Source organism: Sminthopsis crassicaudata, chromosome 4, assembly GCF_048593235.1.
Source record: "Sminthopsis crassicaudata isolate SCR6 chromosome 4, ASM4859323v1, whole genome shotgun sequence".
Taxonomy (NCBI): Eukaryota; Metazoa; Chordata; class Mammalia; order Dasyuromorphia; family Dasyuridae; genus Sminthopsis; species Sminthopsis crassicaudata.
This window is the reverse complement of record NC_133620.1, coordinates 66885311-66906629: the sequence shown is the minus strand read 5'-3', so window position 1 is coordinate 66906629 and position 21319 is coordinate 66885311. Positions and strand designations below refer to the sequence as shown.

At 34.3% G+C, this 21319-nt stretch overlaps 1 protein-coding gene across 6 annotated transcripts in view; it reads right to left on the bottom strand.

Moving 5' to 3' along the window:
• RASAL2 (RAS protein activator like 2) overlaps positions 1 to 21319 on the bottom strand; it is a 320395-nt gene that overhangs the window by 193566 nt on the left and 105510 nt on the right. The window lies entirely within an intron of this gene.

Genomic DNA, 21319 nt, shown 5'->3' with positions numbered 1-21319 from the left:
TTTCAAATTTTTATAATGAATGAAAAAAATTATGAAGTACTTACTATGTCCTCTTATTCCTTCTCTTTCTCCTCCTCCTCCTCCTCATGTATTGTCTACATGAGGCTCTGTGTTAAGCATTTTACAATTATTCTCTCATTTCATGAATACAGCTAGATGGCTCAGTGAATAGAGAGCTGGGCCTGGAGACAGGCAAACCTAAGTTGAAATAGGACCTCAGACACTTACTAGCTATGTGATTCCAGGTAAATACTTAACTTTGCTTTAATCCGTTGAAGAAGGGAAGGGAAAACTGTATCAGTATTTTTGCCAAGACAACCTCATGACACCATGGTTCACAAAATCATAGAGTCACATATGACTGAACAATAATGCTGAGCACTGAAAAGACAAACACAAAAATCAAGGAGCTCACACTCTTAAGAGTGGAGAAACTATATATGGAAAGTTTTAGTTGCAAGACAGATGGAAAGGTCCTAAGAGTCTTAGGATGCAGCAGCAAAGCAGATGAAAGATAATACTTCTTTTTAAATTTAATTTCCACTGATAATGTATCAATTTTTGATGTTGAACAATTTGGTTGTGCCGTGAACTTACTGGTGAGAAGTTTCTATTCTGGGTCATCAGCAGTTGTGGCTCAGGAGCTGATTCAGAGAAGAGAGAGAGAGAGAGAGAGAGAGAGAGAGAGAGAGAGAGAGAGAGAGAGAGAGAGAGAGAGAGAGAGAGAGAGAGAGAGAGAGAGATAGTGTGTGTGTATGTATGTGTGAGACAGAGAGAGGGAGGGAGGGAGAGAGAGAAAATGAAAGAAAAAAGAAATTAAATTAATTTTAATTATTCTTTACTATAAGGAACTAACATTGCAGTAGGGATAAAGAACATATATGGGAAAGTAATGACCAGGGATAGGTGTTTGGTTTGGTTAGGATGGTCAGTGAGGGTAAAAAGAAGTCAATTATCATGTCCTTTTCCAACAGTAATAGTAGGTGTAAGGACAATATAGATGAGATGTTTAGGAAGAGCTTTCCTTTTTGTCATATTTGCCAATCTGATGAGTATGAGGTAGAACTTCACAGTTAATTATTAGTGGTTAAGAGTATTTTTCCTCATATTGTTGTTGATGGTTTGGATTTTTTCTTTTGAAAATTTTCCAGGTAAAATCTACAAAGCAAGACACAAACTCTCAGAGTCTCAGTTTTCTTCATCTGGAAAATAAGGGAGTTGGACTAAATTAACTCCAAGGTAATTTAGCCTCATATCTGTGTTCCTATGATCTATTATTCACTTGCTATTTAAATTAATCATTATTCTTCATCAAACTCTAATTCAATTTCCCAGAAAAAGCTAAACTAAAGCTACATTCCAACTAAAAATTTAAAAATAATGAGAAAGTAAATTTATTGTTTCCTCAGTAACCATAATTTAAGCATACCATTTTTAACAGCTATTCATATAATGAAACATTAAGGGTGTAAATTTAAATAGATGATAAAAGAAACACAAAAGAAAATGTTCTAACAGCTGTATCAACACCCCCACACTGTACTTATTTAGTACTTGGATTACTAGTTGAGATGCTTTTCTTTTAAGTGTAAGCATATTTTTATCAGGGAATTAATATCGATATGGAAATGAATAAAGTTGTGCTTATGTAGCACCTTCCTTCTACAAATTAGAAAACACTTTCCAAAAGGATCTCCACTATACTGCATGAAGTCTTTTTTTAAAGACAAGTTTGCATTCTAACTTTATATAGAAAAAAATTGAACATAGACACAAAAAAAGATTATACAATTTTCCAAAGTACAAGTGAGTCAGAAGCAAAACTAGAAATAGAATCCCATAACTCCTGACTCCTAGTCTAATGCTAAAGCCACTAGACTACATTTAACCCTTCCCTTTACTGGTTTTAGAATTTGTAACTGCATTAGCTAGAGTACAGCATCTTGAGTTTTCATTATTGCCAATATTGTCAAAATTTGGAATTTAAGAGGAAGGAACTCTTCTATGTGCATGAAGTCATTCCCTAGGTTTTAATGGCTGACAAATGAGCAGCAGTTTTGAAGCCTATTTGTTAAACAGCTATGTTGTCTTTTAATCAAGCCACTGTCTGGAAGACTTGGGTTCAGGCTTTGTTTTGGTTCTGACATACACTGGCTGTATAACCCAGCACAAGTCACTTAACTCCTAAGTGTTCCAGACAACTCTAAGAATATAAGTTGCAGAAGAGTAGTGTGTAAACTCCAAGATTTCCCTGCACCAGCAAAATTACAGATTGAGACAAAAGAGAAATTATCTTGAAAATGTCAATCACTTTGGATTCTCCTTCTATGTATTTAGCCACTCCTTTCTAATTTCCTTTTTTGCATCATCATATAAGTCCCATCCCTTAAGAATTGATGTAACCCAAATCTTTTAGTGATCCACTTCCCAGGACCACAGAGATCATGTCTATACAGATGACTTTCAGAACTATAGATTCAGCACTAATCTCTTTCCTCATACCCACTGTCACATTTATCAGCTGGTTATTGGACTTCTGCAAGTAGAGATCCCCCAGGATTCTTAAGCAAACCCAGAAACAGAATTCAGCATCTCTCTTCTAAAATGTGTCTCTCTCCCTAACTTCCCTATTTCTGTTAAGGTTATCAACATCCTTCATTGTTATTTGACTCAATATAAACTTCAAACTCTTCAATTAGGCAATTAATGACATTAACACAATTAATTCTACTATACTTTTAGTCTTATTATAACCTCCCTCCACTACTTATTACTTGGGTGAACCTAATAAGTTAATTGAACTTCTCTAGACCTCAATTTCATCATCTGTGAAATGTTGTGGTTGTTATTGTTCAGTCCTGTCCAACTCTTTTGTGACTCTCCATTTGGGGTTTTCTTGGCAAAATAATGGAATGGTTGGCCACTTTTTTCTCCAGGTCACTTTATAGATGAGGAAACTGTGGCAAACAACATTAAGTGACTTGCCTGGGTTCACACAGCTTAGTAAGTTATCTGAGGCTGGATTTGAATTCAGGAATTTGACTCCAATGCTCTATCCACTATGCCATCTTGCAATCTATTCTGTGAAGTTAAGAGGATTCAATGAGATGGCCTGTGAGAGCTACAATTTTGTGATCCAATGATTTTTCATGTACCCTGAGGCCTAGTCAAACTGGCTGACATGCTGCTCCTCACCCACAATATTCCATCTTTCAATTTCCAATGTCCTCTCTTTTATTTCATCTTTATCTTGTAGAATCCCTGCCTTCTTTTCAGCCTCAACTCAAGCACTACCCCCTATATGAGCCTTATTTTAATTCCTCCTAAGTTACAACTTCCCTCCTGATTCTCTTCCCCAAAATATATTTTGTGTAGACTATATCTGTATTCACTTAACCATCAGCATGTTATTTCTCCAACATAAGTAAGCATAGACATCTTGTCTTCTTTGTATCCCTTATCCCTGTACAAAATGGGTGCTTAGTAAAAAATTGCTGAATGAATGAATGAATAAATAAATAAATAAAATAAAGAAGCTGGGTCAGATAATCACTAAGGGCCCTTTTCTATTCCAAAATTATATAATTCTTGGTAAAAGTTCTCTCTAGAAAAAAATGAAAAAGACAGGCTTAGAGCATTAGGAATATGAAACTATTAATAGCATCTAATGAGCACTAGCTTCAGTTAGAGATGAGGCACATAGGAAAATGTTCCTTCTTAGTCAACAAAGATACTTCTTTAGGATTTAAAAAAGAGAATGGAGAGATGATTCAGAGAAAAGTGGTCAGAACTGTTTGACAAATCAACATTTGAGATATACTGATCAATCTAAGAAGCAGAAAAATAATGAGGGTCATCAAATTCTCACTTTTTTTACCCCAAGAAAACATCCCTCTCACATTTCCCTTTCTCCTCAAAAAAAAAAAAAAAGTGTTCTTGCTTTTTATTTTTAAAAGACTAGCATTGCAGATAAAGAGTTTCCATAAATGCATGGATCCAATACTCTCCTAGAATCAGGGCAGATTATAGGAGGAAGAAAGAAAAAAATAAAGCACAGAAATCCAGGTTCCTGTGTGTGATGACTCTGAAGATGCCATTTAGAAATATACTGAGACATATGAATAAAACATATATTCTAAGACAAATGTTGAACCTCCATTCTTATAAGAACTGTGCTCATAGAATTACTTTATAATCCTTAGAAACTCACTGATGTATTGCTAAATAGTTATTGGCAGCTGAGTGTTTCTTTTCAATAAATCTTATTTTCATAGCCAATAATTTTAAAACTTTAGTAGAAAATCAAAGGAAAAAATATCTAAGGCTTTAGTGATATGGAATATATAGTATAGTTCAGGAAAAGCTTTAGGATTAGGGCCATAATCCAACAAGTTTAATAAACCACTTGAGAATCTCACTTCTGGTGAAATACCCTTATATAGTGCTCTAAAACTCAAAACCTTTCTGTGTTTGGAATAATAAATGTTAACCTTATTTATAGGCTGCTAGTCTTGGAAATCAAGAAATTGTGGGATTGCAATTTAACCTGACTACTTACATGACCTCCATACCAAGTCACTCAACCTCATTTTCCTCACCTAATCCTCTTTTTCACATTTGAATCTCTTCACAGATTGATCACTTCTCTCTCTTCAACCTTTTATTTACTCCCTTAGACATATTCTACGTTCCAGCCGCACTGGCCTGTTTGCTGATTCTCTCCATGAAGCTCCATCAGCTGCCTCGATTACTTCACTGGCTGTCAACTCCCTCCTCACCCTCAGCAGTTAAAAGTTCTTGGTTTCATTCAAGACATAGCTCAAGCACCACTTTCTCCTGGAAGTTTCTCCTGTTCCTCTCAGCTGCTACTATAGGCCCAGCCAAAGCTGTTTAGTGTCTTATTTGTTTGTACATTTCCTCCCTCCTTCCATTTTGTCTTTGTACTTTATCTGCCCAGCACCTATCAGCACAGTGCTTGCCACTCAGCTGGTACTTAATAAATAGTTATGGGCCTCAAATAAAATACTGTACACAAGTTTTTTTCAAACTTTAAAAGAATACAAATGCCAGCCATTATATATTATTAAATTGATATATTCTCTACTGTTTACCAGTTGATTTTCACCAAAAAGGGGGAAAAATTTAAAGTATGGAAGGACAAAATTATTCGAGTCAACAATCCAATTCACATATTCAGTGCTTCTAGTACAGCAATCTACTTCATGCATCTACTATACAAAAGACAAAATTATATGCCCTATGTAATCCTGCTGCAGAGTGGTAGATTTTGATTGACCTAATACTTATTAATCATGAATATTGTTGATAGTACTGTACAGATCATTCAGAAATATAAACCCTACCCCTCAAACGTAGATCTGGGAATAAAACCCACAAATGCTGACAGTCACTCCTGTGTTTTAACCAACAGATACCACTTTTCTCCAGAACAATAAGCCACACACTAAGAAATATAATATACTCTGTACTTTGCCCAAGGTTATGGTTATCTTCCAACACAAATATAATTGAATTCCAATCCTTAAACTTCAAAATATCTTCCTGTTCATAAAACAATCCCTGAAAGTGCTTCAACTGTATAAGATTGCTTTTTTACTCAAAGTTAATTAAATAAAACATCAGCACTAAATCCAGAAAGTGGTGGGTAGAGAATGGGAAAGGAGATTACAAGACCTGAAATTGAAAATTCCCTATGTGAATGATAGGAAAAATGCCTGTGGTTTACTGACTAAAGCTCAGTCACTAAGAACCTGTATTCAGATGGATATGGTTTCATAATCATAGATTCAGAGGCATTACTCATTCTACTACTCCCCTCAATTCCTCAACAAAGGGATTCTGGCGCAGAGTATGAGAAAATAACCAAAAGTTATCTTAGGGAGATAAAAAATTATAGTCATTTTTTAAACGTAGTACTGTTGTTGTTGTTATTATTGTTATTGTTCTTATTGTTGCTAGGTTCATTTATAATCAGACTATAGTAGTTCTAACAAGAAATGCACCAAGTATCACATCAGACTAAAATATGTATGTCTCTAATGAAGATTCATATTTTAGCTAACTGGAATAGGAAACCATTATCTATGCAATATATAAGCTTATCAAATATCTATGCTTGGCTGTAAAAAAGAAAAAGTATCACAATTATATAATGATGAGATGTTTAGGCACAAAAGAAGGAAATGTGATTTCAGATATCCAATCATTATTTCGTTATTTTTGGATTAGGAAACCACCTATAAAAAAATAAAAGTGAGAATAATAACCAAGTTAGTCATAACAAGGGCAAGGTTAAACCTATAGAGCTCAAGGTGCTCTCCTAGTAACCAAGAATATAACACTATATTTTACTGTTCTTACCCAAAGAACTAAGTTTTACACATCTAGAAAAACCTTGGTAGTGATTTACGATTTAGCTACTTGTAGTGCAATAGATCTTTGATTGCATAGAATGATACAGATTCTAGCCCAAGTGTGGGAATGATACAAAGCTCTATCCTAGGCCCTCTTCTCTTCCCTCTTAGAAGCCTCATCAGCTACCAATGGGTCAACTTATATCTAGGCAGCCATATATCCAGTCTCAATTTCTCTCCAGAGCTCTAGTCCTCCATCACCTATTAGACATCTCCACCTGGATGTTCAAGTTCAACATGCTCTACATTGAATACATCTTAATTAAATTACTGCAATAACCTAAGTGAGCTCCAGCATACCCCTTCTCTAACCCATCCTCCACATTCTTGTTAAAATAAAATTACTAAGGTGTAAAGGGCTGAAACTCTTAAAAAGTGTACTTGAATCAGACAACTGAGCACTTAAGGCTAATTACCTATTGGACAATGATTCTATTAGCATATGTTTGGAAAAATGGCTCTTTTCACTGTTCCGTGCTGGCTCAATGTTTGATGTATACAGATAATCGTAGCGGGGTTTAGGGGGTGGTGTGAGACAAGCCAGATTCACTTTTCTGCAGGACAAGGAGGAGAAAGGTTGGTGGTGAGCCTGTGGCAGTTTGTCTGTCTCCTTCACTTCTCCCCCCAAAGACCAAGGACTTTTGCTTATCCTGGATGATCCTGAGGCCTCTATGGAGCTAGTCCAGACTTTACTCTAAGGCAGAAGTCTTAGCACTCCCCTGCTCAAGAATTTTCAGTTACTTTCTAATTTATTTAATATCTAAAGATTTTCCAGATATGGTTCTAACTTATGAAGGCAGCACAGCACTGTGGAAAGAGATGGATCTGGAGTTAGAGGATGTGGATTTAAATTTTCTTTCTAATACTTTGTGACCTTAGCCAAGTCATAGTCTCTGGATCTTGACTATAAAATGAGGGGGATGCAGTAGATGGCCTCTGAGATTCCTCCCAGTTCTAGATCTAGAATCCAAGCAAAAATATATTCATCATGCTTTCATTTATGCTCAACATTCCATCCAAAGTTCCATCCAAACATATCAACCTTTGTCTTTGTATGACTGGGGAGCCTTCCTTCTCACCTCTGCTTCACAAGATTCCTTGGTACCATCAAATCACAGCTCAAACTATTTCCTAAGGTCTCTAGTTGTTCATGTTTTTTTTTTTTTCCATTCTATCCCTCTCATTACCCCCCCACAATATAGATATAGAGATAAATGTATATCTATATCTACACACACACATACACACACAAACACACATTTATCTGGTAGATATGTATTTGCATATAGGTTGGTTCCTTTCTCCTCCACAATACCTCATCCTCAGGTATTTTCAGAATGGAACACGGAATCTGGCACACATTAGACACTGAATAAATGTTTGTTGAAATGAATAAAAGTTCATTAGAGTGGATTTACATCTCATGTTCAAAGCCTTCCTTAATTTTAAGGAATTTTAATTTTTTTAAATTAAAATTTTAAAGTATTTTTTTAGCATTAATTTTTTTAAAAAGTATATTCAAAATTGGATTTGGAGAAAAATGCTTTTTAGTGTCCCCAGTTCTCTTGGGTACCAGTCTAGACTAGACTAGAATTCGGCAGGATCTTAGTTCAAATCCAACCTCTAACACTGAGTGACCAATGATAAGTCACTCAATCTCTCTGAGCCACAGCTTCCTCATCAACAAATTGGGGTAAATAAGTGTCTCTCTCTTTTTCAGGGGTATTTGGAGGTTCCAATCGGATGCAACGTTGTTTTAAAAAAAAAAAAAAAAAACTTTTGTTTTAAAGTACTATATCAATGTCAGATATCATCATCATCATTTTGACATAAAAGATTATCGAATATCATCTTAATCTATCAGTAAAAATAAGACTGTTTTATAAAAATAAATATTCTACTAATTCTGAAAACATTCACAGGGAATACCTGGATTCAGCAACAAAACAAAATCCATTTAGAACAAGCATGTAAGGGAGACTGCTTTTTCTCTATTCTCTACCAATTCTTTTCCCGACTTCCTTCAAGTCTCAGATAACTGTAAGAAGTGTTTTTCAGTTCTCCCTAATCTTGATGCCTTCTTTCTGAGATTATCTGCAATTTATTTTGCATATATTTTGTTCATACAGGTTTTTTCCCAAGAGTGTAATCTCTTTGACAGTATAGATTTTTAAAAAATTTCTCCTCCTCCTCCTCCTCATTCTTCTCCATCCTCCTCCTTTTTTTTGACTTTTCTTTGTGTTCCTTGTATTTAGCACAATGTCTGGCAAGTGGTAGGCACTTAATAAATTCTAGTTGACCGACTAATTCTGAACAACAACTTCAAATAACACAATTCTGAACTGAACAAACTACAAAGGATTCCCATACTAGTATACATATAAATATATGAGAATCTAAAAAGAATGGAGAGGAACAAAACATTATTAATTTTGACATAACATGAACCTAATATGCACATTTTCCCAAATCACAAAAACATGGTAAACAACAATTTGTTTTTTTTTAAGCAGAAAAATAGCTATCTGCTTTCAGCTTTTATTTGTTTGGTGAGTGCTGCAGCAATATAATGGGCTGTTTACTATAAGAGTAAAATGTCACACTATAACCACACATAAAAAGTATTTTTTTAAAAATACTTTAACAAAGGAAATGGGGGTGAGGAGAGAGAAAAAGAGAAAGAGAGGGAGAGGGGAATGGGATGTTAAGAGATGGAAGGAAGGTGGTAGAGGAGAACGCATTTACATAAAGATTTAGAAGGTCACTATAAAAAGCCACTGAACCATTTAATTCTAGTTCCCTGGTAAGAGAGAGAAGTTAAATGTATTTTAATGCAGGGCATACCCTAAAGGTTCAAACAGTGGAATAAATTAATCATCCCATCTGAATTCTAAACACACGGAAGACTAAAGAACTTAGGTATTCTGGTTTTTATGGGTTATAAGCAGGCAAATAAAACCCACTTTTTCTCACCATTTAAACATGACATTTGACTAAATGAGTTTATGTGTGAATAATAGGAACTTTTTCCTAGTTCATATATGATCAGTTTCAAGCCCGGATGAATAGTGTCCAAAGTCTTCTCTGTTTTTTGAAAATATATTTTTGACAATACGTTTAACAGCAAGTGCTGAGACAAGGAAAAAAAAATTACAATTCAATTCTATAAACCTTTCTTTATTAAACATCCAGTATTTTCAGAGCATTGTGGCTCAAGGTTTAGATAAGACATGATCCTTGCCCTCATGGAGTTTACAGATGAATAGGGCGATGAAGATATGTACATTGACACAATAATACATGATAAGTGCATTACAAAGGAGCAAATTATAAAAGTGCTATGGAAATCTAGGGGGAAAGGTAATTACTAATCTTTTAATATCATGCCTCTTATCTGAGTTATGTGCCTCAGGAGAAACAAGACCTTTTCTAAGGAGTAGAATGTTGCTCATGCATATTTAAGGGACAGCTTAGAAAAATAAATGTGACACTTATGCCAGTCCAACATCAATGGCTCTGGTGTCTAGATGGATGCTCCCCACAGTTCTAAGAGAGGATGGTGTAGTATTGTGGAGGTTAATAAATACACTAAGAAATTACATTTCATAGGACTGACTTATAGCTGGAAGGTTATGTACAGGTCCAACTATTCTAACTAATTTTATAGATGAGGACAGCTAGGTTCAGAAAGTTATTAGTACAGGCAGAGCCAGAGTGCAGATACATTTTCCCACTTCACTATAAAGTCACTGGGGATAGTAGCTATTCTAAAAAACATTCATGTAATCATTCAAGGACTTAGGATTTTTAGTCATTTTGTGTTTCTGACAGAAAACAAAAAGGACAATGGAAGAAAAGCAACAGATTATCAAAAACAGTCATGTACCAGGAATCACTCTGAATTCAAGGCACATAGTTTTTCCAATTTCTTTGTGATATTCCTCTGAAGATAAATAACTCCATGAAAATAATGAAAATTGACGGTTGAACCATTAAAGAAAGAAGTAATGAGCATTTACTTAAAGCATAATTTCATGGTTTTTTTGATCCAAGTTAAGTAAGAGGAATAAACTGAAATGTGTGGATCTGTCTCTATCTAATTGATTATACTTGAGAAATACCTTAAGATCAAGAGTAATTAAAAATAACAGTCTATGAGTTTGAACTAGCTTTCTCCAAAACTAGGTATAACTAGAAGAAAAGAGTCCAGTCAACTGACCTAAAAGAGAAGTTTATTTTTTAATTATTAAATTTAGTCTTGTTTCTTTATTCTATAATTAATCCTCCTTTTTCAGTGAAAATCATGAAATTTTGCATTGCATAATAATCTCAAATCTATTTTTCAGAAAGTAAATTTATGTACTAATAAGATTCATTCCGAAATGCTTTGAGAACTTTAATATAAAAATGCAATTCATCTGTTTTATTAATGTATTATGTGACAAAATGAAGGCAGAATTATATTTTTCAAAGCACTTGAAATATTAAAAATAATTTAAATGTTTCATTTGCTGTTTTTTATAACTTTTAACAAAAGAGGAAATAAAATTTAAGTATCCAAACTGATGGATCAAAGACTCAATTGCAGCTTAAATGCAACAGATGGTGAATATGCATGTCAGAGTATAGTCATTGTTCATGCTGGTATTGGACAACATCTGCTGGGACTAGTAAAAAAGAGAATATGCATGTCTTTGTATTTCTTTGAGGGAATGTCCAGATTTGGTTAATTAAATGGTAAATTGAGTCATGGGTTTCAATTTACAAAAGGATAGAATAAGATAGTCTAGCCATAAAATCAGGTTGCTAGACCTTAAGTATTCTTGCTTCTTGTAATTAATATCCATTATTTAGTATATATGCAGCATCTTGCAAACTAAAAGCTCAGAGGACCTGGGCAAAAATATAATTTTTCTTAGGTAGTCATTATACTTCATATAAAAGAGAGAACAATAGTTAATAACCCCCAAATTCAAATAAATTAAAGTCTGTCAGGCCATAGGGAAAGGATAACATTATTAATAATAACATTTCTATTTCTATAGCAAATACATTACAAAAATAACGTTTGGCAATAGTCCTATGAGGTAGGTGCTAAAATTCTGGGGCCCTACCAAATCAATCAATGAACAAGCATGTATTAGGTGCCAGGCTTTAGAGATACAAAGATACAATTGGGATATAAACTATAGGGATATAATTTCTCTATAAACTAGGGAAGTTTAGGGATATAAACTTCTCTAAAAAGTTTATATACCTCTAGGAAGACAAGATAGTCTCTAAGTAAATACAAAAATACAAGTTAATTGATAATGGAGAAGAGGTGGAGAACAGCAGCTGGGAGTATCAGGAAAAGCTTCATATGTCCTCACTAGAACAGAGTTTTAAATGAAACAAAGGATACTAGAGGAGAAAGCAGATTCTAGATGTGGCATAAGTACAAAGGCAAAGAGTCCGAGGGTAGATTGGCACATATGAAAAACAGTAAGGCTTGCTGGTTCAGCAGGACTGCAGGGTGCAGAAAGGCTATAATATATAGAATAACCCTGTAATGAGAGTTCAAGGGAGAGCCATAGAAGTTTCTTGAGTGGGGGATGGCATAATAAGATTCTCTGGGAATTTGGGGAAGGGCAAGGGGTTTGAGGAGGAATCTGAAATAGGAAAACCAATTAAGAAGCTATGCATGAGTTTGAGAAAGAAGCCTGAGCAAGGTAAGTGGTTATAAGAGTAGAGTGAAAGGGAGAGATATAAGAGATACAGTGGAGTAGAAACAATAAGTTCATCATTTTACAGATGAAGAAATAGAGTTTCAGCAAAGTTAATAAAGACAAGTTGCCCATGGTCCCAGCATTCTTAATAACCACAGAGGTGGAATTTGATTCTAAGTCTTCTTTGACTCCAGGCAAAGCATTAGAGAGGTGCCATTTTTTGCCTCTCTTTGCAACACCAAAGCTTAGTACAATGTTTGGCAACTAGTAGGCATTTAATAAATGTTTACTGACTTTTTTTATCATTGGCAGCAGTGTGGAGGAAAAATCAGAATGGAGAGAGACTTTGGAGAAGGAAACTACTTAAAAAGAAATTGGGATAGACCAGATGAAAAATGATAAGAATACCTGCACTCAGGTGGCAGACTCCAGCTACAAGCAATGGAAGGAAGGGGCCAGAGATGTTGCAGAGTTAAAAACAATAAAACTGGAAGAGTGAGAAGTCAGCAAATGGATAATTTGGAAGAGGGATGAATGAATTTAGGAAGAAGAAGAATGGGTTACATCTAGAGTATAGAATAGAACAAACAACTGAAAAGGTCTTACAGGCAGGTTCAATGAAGAACTAGACTTCTGAGACACCAGGGTTGGGGGTATAAAAATGACAATTAGATACATAGGAGGTGAGGAGGTTGTGAAGGAGCAAGAAAAGTCCTCAAATTGTTAAGGATTTGTCACATAGAAGGCACATTAGTCTTGATCTGTGGAAGTTAAAGAGCAGTAACCTGATTCAAAAATAGGAAAAAGTGTCCTCAGAATAATTAAAACCATTTACAAAATAGAATAAAGTGCCTTGAAGGTATAATAACAACAACATAATCTAGCATCCTGTCAGATGACTGGATAGTCATCCAGCCTTGAAGACCTCAATTGAGTAGAGACCAATCACCTCCTAAAGCACCTCCCTAAAGATTCCACTTTGGGATAGTTCTAATTGTTACTTAGGAAATTCTTCCTGACCTCAAATCTTAATTAGCTTTTTTCCAGCTTCCATTCATTGCTCCTGGTTTTGGCCTGTGGAGACAAACAGAATAAATCTGGTCCAAGGGCAAATAACTGCCCTTGAAACATCTGTAGACAGCTGTCATGTCCCTTAAATCTTCTCTTCTTCAGTCTAAATTCTTTCCCAAGCTCTCTGGGATTTGTTCCTAAGCTCTGAGGGACCCAGATTTAGGGTTCCTCATCTTTCTGATTAATAACCCCTTGCCCCCAAAATGATTCACTTAATCAAGGTGGCTAATCTTGGCATGTAGAACAGATAATACTCCTGGTAAGGTCATACAAGGCCTATCCCCTTACTGTTTCTGAAAATTATTCCCAATTAATAAAGCCCCAAATCACATTAGTTTTTTGGCTGCCACATCATACCCATAGCTCATATTAACCTTTTCAAGTTCACAAAAAGACCTATTTGAACAAATGAGCTAATATTTTTAAAATCAATTATCATACATACTGGCAAATAACAGGTATCATATAAAAGCTTAGTCCCTTGCATTTAGTTCACTTAGCCCATTCCCATCTATGTTTACATTATCTTATACTTGTGGAGTTGATTTTTGGTATCCAAGTTCAGGACTTCACATTTCTTCCTACTGGATGTTCTCCAATTCTCTAATTTGTCAAGATCCTTTTGCATCCTGACTTCTATTCATTTCATTAGCTATCCCTCCCAGCTTGATCTCATTTGCAAATATAATGAGTATATCCTAGTATCATCTTGCTGTTCTGACACCTCTGAAGCACCAAACCCAGCTTTATTCAAAGCACTCCACTGCCAAAGTACCATGGATCCCAAATGACCTACTTTGAGATACCTGCTGCTTATCTAAGCAATCAACCAAAACATTCACTTCATCTGATTTCAGATGGATTTGGAGAATGAATACTTTGTTGAAAGCCCTACAATCTTTTTAGAAGTTTTTGCATTTTTCAAAGTAATATAAAAGAATTCACAAATTATAGCAGATATTTGGGGTATGCCTTTGGCCTACCTTCACTATTCCCTTCTCCACAATCTTTGAAAGCTGCATTTCCCCCTCAACTGATAATGGCAATGGATATTCCATCAGACTTGAGGTAGGGAAGAAGAATCAAGGTAACTGGTGTATATAGTGCAAGCTGACAGGTACAATTCCTAAGTCAGGCACTTGTAATTCAGAGACTAGCTATAAATGTTTGTGTCAAATAAGTAAAAAATTGTGATAGCATTTATATAACATTTTTAGGTTTGCAAAGCACTTTACAAAATATTTTATATGATGCTCAAAAACTCTGTAGTTGCTATTATTATGGTGGTTTTTACAAATAAGGAAATTAAGAATGGCAGAGGTTAAGTGACTTGCCAGCATCATACATTTAGCAAATATCTGAGGTCACATTTGAACTCAGGTATTTCTGATGCCAGTCCCAGTGTTCTATCCATTGAACCACTTAGGTTCCTGTTTAGGAAATCTCATAGGAACACAGAGAAGACGTCATTGAGCCTGAGTTACATATAAAAAGGGTAATCTTAAACATAATATCATATGGGATATGATATGTCAGTCAATTACAATCACTTGGCAAATCACAACGTCCTTCTGAATAAACATAAATAAGTGTCGCTTATTTATTTCTTAGTGGCAGTTGCTACCGAAAAGTCTCTCACCAAGGCTACTCAAAAATGAGGAAGAACATAATTAAAGATTACCAGTCAATGTAGGTGCCAACGTGTACTAGCTCATGAGAGCCAATTGTTAAGTTTTCAGGAATTCTGCAAGCTAATTGTCAAATATAGTCAATGCCCATTCAATGGGGTCCTGTAGCAATAATGTTATTTGTTATTTTAAAAGAACTGCTGTCAACCACAGCAGAAAATATTTCCACTAAAAAATTGTCTACTTTAAATGATTTTGGCTTTCAATGATGAATATTTGAAAGTGAACTTAATTGTATTTTGTTCTGATGGTGATAATACAATCCATCTGGAGTAACTATGAAGTTGTTAGAAATTTTTCCTAAAATTATCATTCAGTACTGTTTAAATCACCAAATGTGATTATCACTTGACAAATCACCATCTTGTGGGGAGAGAGGAAACCAATCCAAATTAATCATTTAAAAATATTTCTAAACAAAATTTATCCTTTTTAACACCAATTTAATAAAGACCAAACCAAAACAGAAAGTAGCAAAAGAACATCAAGTTAAAATTATTATAATTGATCAAGTATTGGGACCAAGATAAGCAGCATGTGGTTTACAAACTAACACTGCTAAATGGCACTCTTAGCTTGCATTATATATGTGCTTTTCTTGTTCTTATTCTGGTTTAGCAAAGATATTAGCTAACATTAATTTCTTGCAAAACCTTGCTTTAATCACTGACATTCTTGAAGAATTTTCTTTACTTTCAAGTGCATTGCAGTCAAGATGAACTAACATTACAAATTACAAAAATTAATCAAATCTACCATAAGAGCCCTGAAAAATTTAAAATGGCCCTGAAAAGCATGAATCTCAAGTTGAGAATTTGATTAAGTCAGAGAAGCTTAAAGACATTCCATTTAACGAAATAACAAATTTAATGGACTTCCTAGGAATAAACTAGGAAATAGAATGCAACATTGAACTTGTTAAATCTGAACTTTTATCAGATAGAAACAATAATGAAAGCATTTCTATATTATTCTGACTTACTGAAACCATCTACTTGGCTTTATAAAAAATGAACTCCACCATGGATAGTTGATTTTAAAAAGTGATCATTTAAGTGAAATTTTGAAACAAGAAATTGGGTTTGAATAATTTTCAGGATTTTATACAAAATTATGTAGAATCAATATTTAAACCTTGAAACTATACAAGAAGGTAAAAGGGTAATATTAACAACTAGGGGATATGGTGGGTAGTGTGATAAACTTGGAGTACAAATCTGGCCTGAGACATTTACTAGCTGAGTGACCCTGCACAAGTCACTTAGCCCTGTTTGCTTCAGTCCCTCATCTGCAATAACCTGGAGAAAGAAATGGCAAACTACTCTAGTAACTTTGCCAAGAAAACCCTAAATGATGTCACAGAAAGTTGGGTACAATTGAAATGAATCAACAACAAAAACTTTGGATTTAGTGGCAGGAAACCCTGAGTTCAAATTCCTCCATACATATTACTATCTGGGAATAGTGAGAATAGGCCAAAGGTATCCCCCAAATATTTGCTAGAATTTGTGAATTCTTTCACATTACTTTGAAAAGTACAAATATCTCTATCTTGACCATAATAGTATGGTCAAGTCACTTAACCTCTGTCAGCTTCAGTTTCTTGATCTATAAAATGGGGATAATAATAGGACTTAAAGAAATATTGTAAGGATGATAAATCTGTAATTTCTGTAAAGAAATGTAAGATTAAATTTTAAGGCACAAGGTAAATGTTAACTACTATTATGACTTTACTTGAGCTCTCTACCAGTTTGAGATTAAGGAGGGAAACTTCCAATTAGTCACATTCTCTCCCTTATGAAATACAGTGGTTCTCAACAGTACCAGTTTAGTTTTATGCTTTACTAGCTTTATCTGACATATCCTGAGAGGGAGAAGAGATTTCCCCAACCATATCTTCCTCTCTGTTAGAAATATTCAGCAAATAAGACCCCTTTCTTTCCCGCTGAGAATATTATTCATATTCATAAATATTATTCAAGAGTTTTTTTGTTTTTCATATTGATGACAGCATGGAATAATTTACTGAAAACCATTTCCTTACTGGTTTACTTTTAAAGTTCCTTCAATCAATTGATAAGCATTATTAAATGTGCAGACACTAATCAAAATGATGAGAATACAAAGACAAAAACAGTTCCTGCTCTGAAGAATTTCAGTCTCTAATGCTGGAGAAAACAGACAATCAATATATTCACAAGATAATTGGCGATAATCTCAAAGAGAAGACAATAGCATCAAGGAATGGGAATTGGGAGAGTTTGGGAGGGAGGAGTTGTTCCAGGAGATTTCTTACTGAATTTGATAAGATGAGACTTGAAGGAAAAAAGGAAATCATGAGTGGAGACAAGAGGGAGAGTATTCCAGGCCTGATGGTCAGCCATGAAAATGCATGTAAAGATGACAAAAGGCTTTAAAAATCAGAGGACTTATATTTTAGAAGTGACAAAAGAAAAGGCTAGATGGAGTTGAAGCTGAGCAAGGGGATGGTATTAAAGCTCTGTGCTTTAATAAGAAACCTTTTTCCTCTGAGTGGAGGATGAAATGGGATGGGGAGAGATTTTAGCCTAGAAACCAACCAACAGGCTACTGCACAATAGTCCAAGCTAGAGAAACTGATGTGAAAGTCATTTGATTGGAGATGATAATTGAATCCTCAGGAACAGATGAGATCAACAACAAAACAATAGGAAGGGAGAAGAATAAAGGAAAAGCGAATCAGACAAGGTTAGAGCCCAGTAGGAAAAGTCCAATTTAGGAAAAGTCCAATTTAGAAAATATGTGACCTGGCTGAAGATCCCACAAGGGAACTGAGGAGTGGTCCTGGAGACAGGAGAAGAACTGAGAGAGTAGTGAAAAGAGAATGATCAATACAAAAGACTGTGGAGAAGTTAAGATGGATGAATGATTAGAAAATGCCATGAGATTTGGCAAGTACAGAGCACTAGTAATTTTGGAGAGAAGACCTCTTCAAATGAAAAGGTCAGACAACAGACTGCAGAGAGTTTAAAAAGACAGAGTAAAGGAAGTGGGAAGCATTGAATGCACACGGCTTTCTCAAGAAATTTAGCCATTAACGAAAGGAGATTTAAAAAAAAAAAACTCAGCTAGCAGGGATGGATAGATCTAATGAAGGTTTTCTGAGGATGAAGAAGGCATGGGTGTATTTGTAGGAATCATATATAATCAATAATAACTGATACCTAATAAAACTGTTATTTATGGTTTGTAGATCACAACAGAAGGATTCAGTGCAGAGAGAATAGAATGGAGTACAACATTAGGTGACAATAAAGAATATATCTTCAACATGCTTGGAACAAGCCTAGGATTTCATTGCATAATTCCTAGTTTTGACTATTACAATAAATTTATTGTTCTCACTCCCTTTCTATTCTTCAAAATGCATGAGCTTAAGTGATCTTAGAGAAGGAAAGCAAAATGAAGGCCTATATTTTAAACCTACTTTCAAAAGACCTATTTTAGATTTCTAAAAGAGAATTTAGCTAATATATTTGAGTCTATCACAAGAGTTCTGGGTCTTCCCTTCCCACTGCTCCCAATACACACCAAAGATTAGGTTTTCAATAAATGAGGGGGAAAAAAAAAGTTTTAAAATCATGGGTATAATTTCAGACTTTAGTTTGAGTTTAAAGCTACTCCCAAGTCAGTAAAAGGAAAGTCTACACTGATTCTACCTACTGGTGCTTTATCTAATCTTTGTACTGAAGAGAATTTCAGTCTACTAAATTGTTAAATGGTTTCCATTGAAAATTATGATGTTCCTTTTCTTTCACCACATTCACACAAAGAGTTTGATAGACTTTACTTAATAAATACTTAACTGCCTTAATTAATCATTACTGATTCTGTAGGGAACTTTGTGTCATCACTATGAAGTAGTTATCAATAAAATTATTCAGTCAACAGATACTTTTACTTATCTACTAATAATTGACACTAAAGAACCTAACATCCTCAATGTTTGCTTTTAACAGATGTTTCTTACTTTCTACATGTGAACTTTTTTAATCTAGCAATTTCCCTTATTTTCAGAAGAAATAGAGGAAAAGGAGAAAGCTGTATGTAAAGATAATATATATTATAATACCTGTCAGTCATCTTCTAAATCACACTGAAATCTGAGCAGAAAGAGATTTTTAGACTTCAGTGTATCACTTGGTGAAGACTCAGATCCCTGAAAGCCTAAATTACTGCAACAGCCTGCTTTAAATCTCCCCACACTCTAATTCATCCTCCATTGAGACAATAAAGTGATTTACCTAAAGCCCAGGGCCAACTATGTCTCTTCCCTATGTAAAAACTGTGGTGGTTCCCTATTGTCTCTAGAATCAAATACAAAATTTTCTGGCATTGAAAGCCCTTCATAACCTAACCCATTCTTACCTTTGTAATCGTTTTATATCTAGCTCCCTACCACCCACTCATTCCAATAACACTGGCTTCCCTGATATCATCCCATGAACAAGGTACTCTGTACCAGTGTCGGACATTTCCATGGGATGTCCCCTAAATCTGTAATGTTCTTCTTCCTCATCTCCATCTACAGGCTTCTCCAGTTTCTTTTAAGTGCCCAACTGAAACTTATCTTCTATAGGAAACTTTTCCCAATCTCTTTTAATTCTAGTGTCTTCTTTATCTTATTTACTTCTAATTATTCTGCATATATCTTGTTTGAACATGTATATTTCCTTATAGTCTCCCCACAGAAGAAGGTAAGCTCCTAGAGGGCAGGGACTTTCCTTAGCCTCTTTTTTGTATTCTCAGCTCTTATCACAGAAAATGGCACATAGAAAACTGTTACTAAATGTTTACAGACTTATTAACTGACTGCTAAGTAAATAACTATTAAATGCTGAATCTGTTCACCCTGCAAGAAGACTGCAGATTTGTACAAATTTACTATTACTACCATTATGTAATTAATATAGCTTACAGAGAGAAAACAAGTGTAGCTTCTATGACAAAATAAATGTATGTCAGAAATAGAGACTCTAATTTTTAATTGCTCCCAGAATATCCTTCATTCTAAACATTATAAAACCCTCTAGACTAGATTATAAAGGAAAAATTATAATATTCACTGTTTTAAATATATATTTAATAATACACAAAGAGGAAACCATAACCTGGGACAGAATTTTCCTTTCAGTTATGACTTATAATTTTTACAGAGGGACAGAATGACATTGGATTAAAACTCAGTGTATAAAGAGACCTTAAACAAGGAATAAGGTAAAAAAAATTGTCAATGTTTTCCTAAAAATAAGGAATATTCTTCTTAGAATTACAGTCATATACATACACAAACATATGGAAAATCATTTAACAGTTGAAATGTCATTCTGCTGTCTGCTTCTACATGTGTGCTTTAGAAGGAAATTGTGTGAATGCCAATTTTTTTTTAAATTATATAATCCAGAGATTATGAGGCTATTGAAATGAAAATCTTCATTTTAATAATATGTTGAAATTTCTTTATGGCTAACATGGATTGAGGTATTATCAAAGTTTCAGTGTTTTCAACAACCATCACAGATTTTTTAAATATCTTAGCTCAATTCTGCTTGATGTAGTAAGCTTGAATAACATCTGCTAATACAGAGGAAGTCAGATAAAAAGTTAAAAAGATTTTTCCTTGGGACTTTAAAATATATTCATCATCAATAAAATAGCACATCTTATAAAATATGTAAGGTATTATATACAGATAAAAGAATGATCTGAATTGGTTCAATTATCTAAACCTAAGAGAAAAATCTGCTTTTATCTGTCACAGCTATCTATCATGAAATTCAATGGTGTAACACTCCAGAAAAAACAAACAAAAAAAAAAAAATTAGGAAAACGGAATGTAAATTAACACAAGCTATGTTCACTTCTTTTTTTTCTATTTTTTTTTTACCTCTCCCATGATTTTTCCCTTTTGCTCTGATTTTTCTTTCCCTACATGATCCATAAAGCAATATATGTTAAACAAAAACAAAAACAACAAAAAAAAAAAAAAAAAAAAAAGCAAATAAGTTAAATGAATGAATGAGTGGATATGTTGATTGAAAAAAAAAAGGCGTAACACCTCCCACATGGTGTTCTATATTCCATTTCATATGGTTCAAAAGTTTACTTTATAAGATTTAAGCAAAATGATAAGGTTGCTGAGTAGTCCAAATATTATCCAGAAATACATGGCCTTCTGCAAAATAATTTCTTTATTTTTAATAATTAATGGGAGAAACTAAGTACTTAAGTACAAACATTTTTGTGGTAATGCTATGGTAATTATAAATCTTTTAAGAAATAACAATCTAAAATTAATTAATAAATTCTTAAGAGTTGTCCAAAAATATTTGTTCCCTCTACTCTTGAAATGCATTTAATATGTGGCATACCTTGA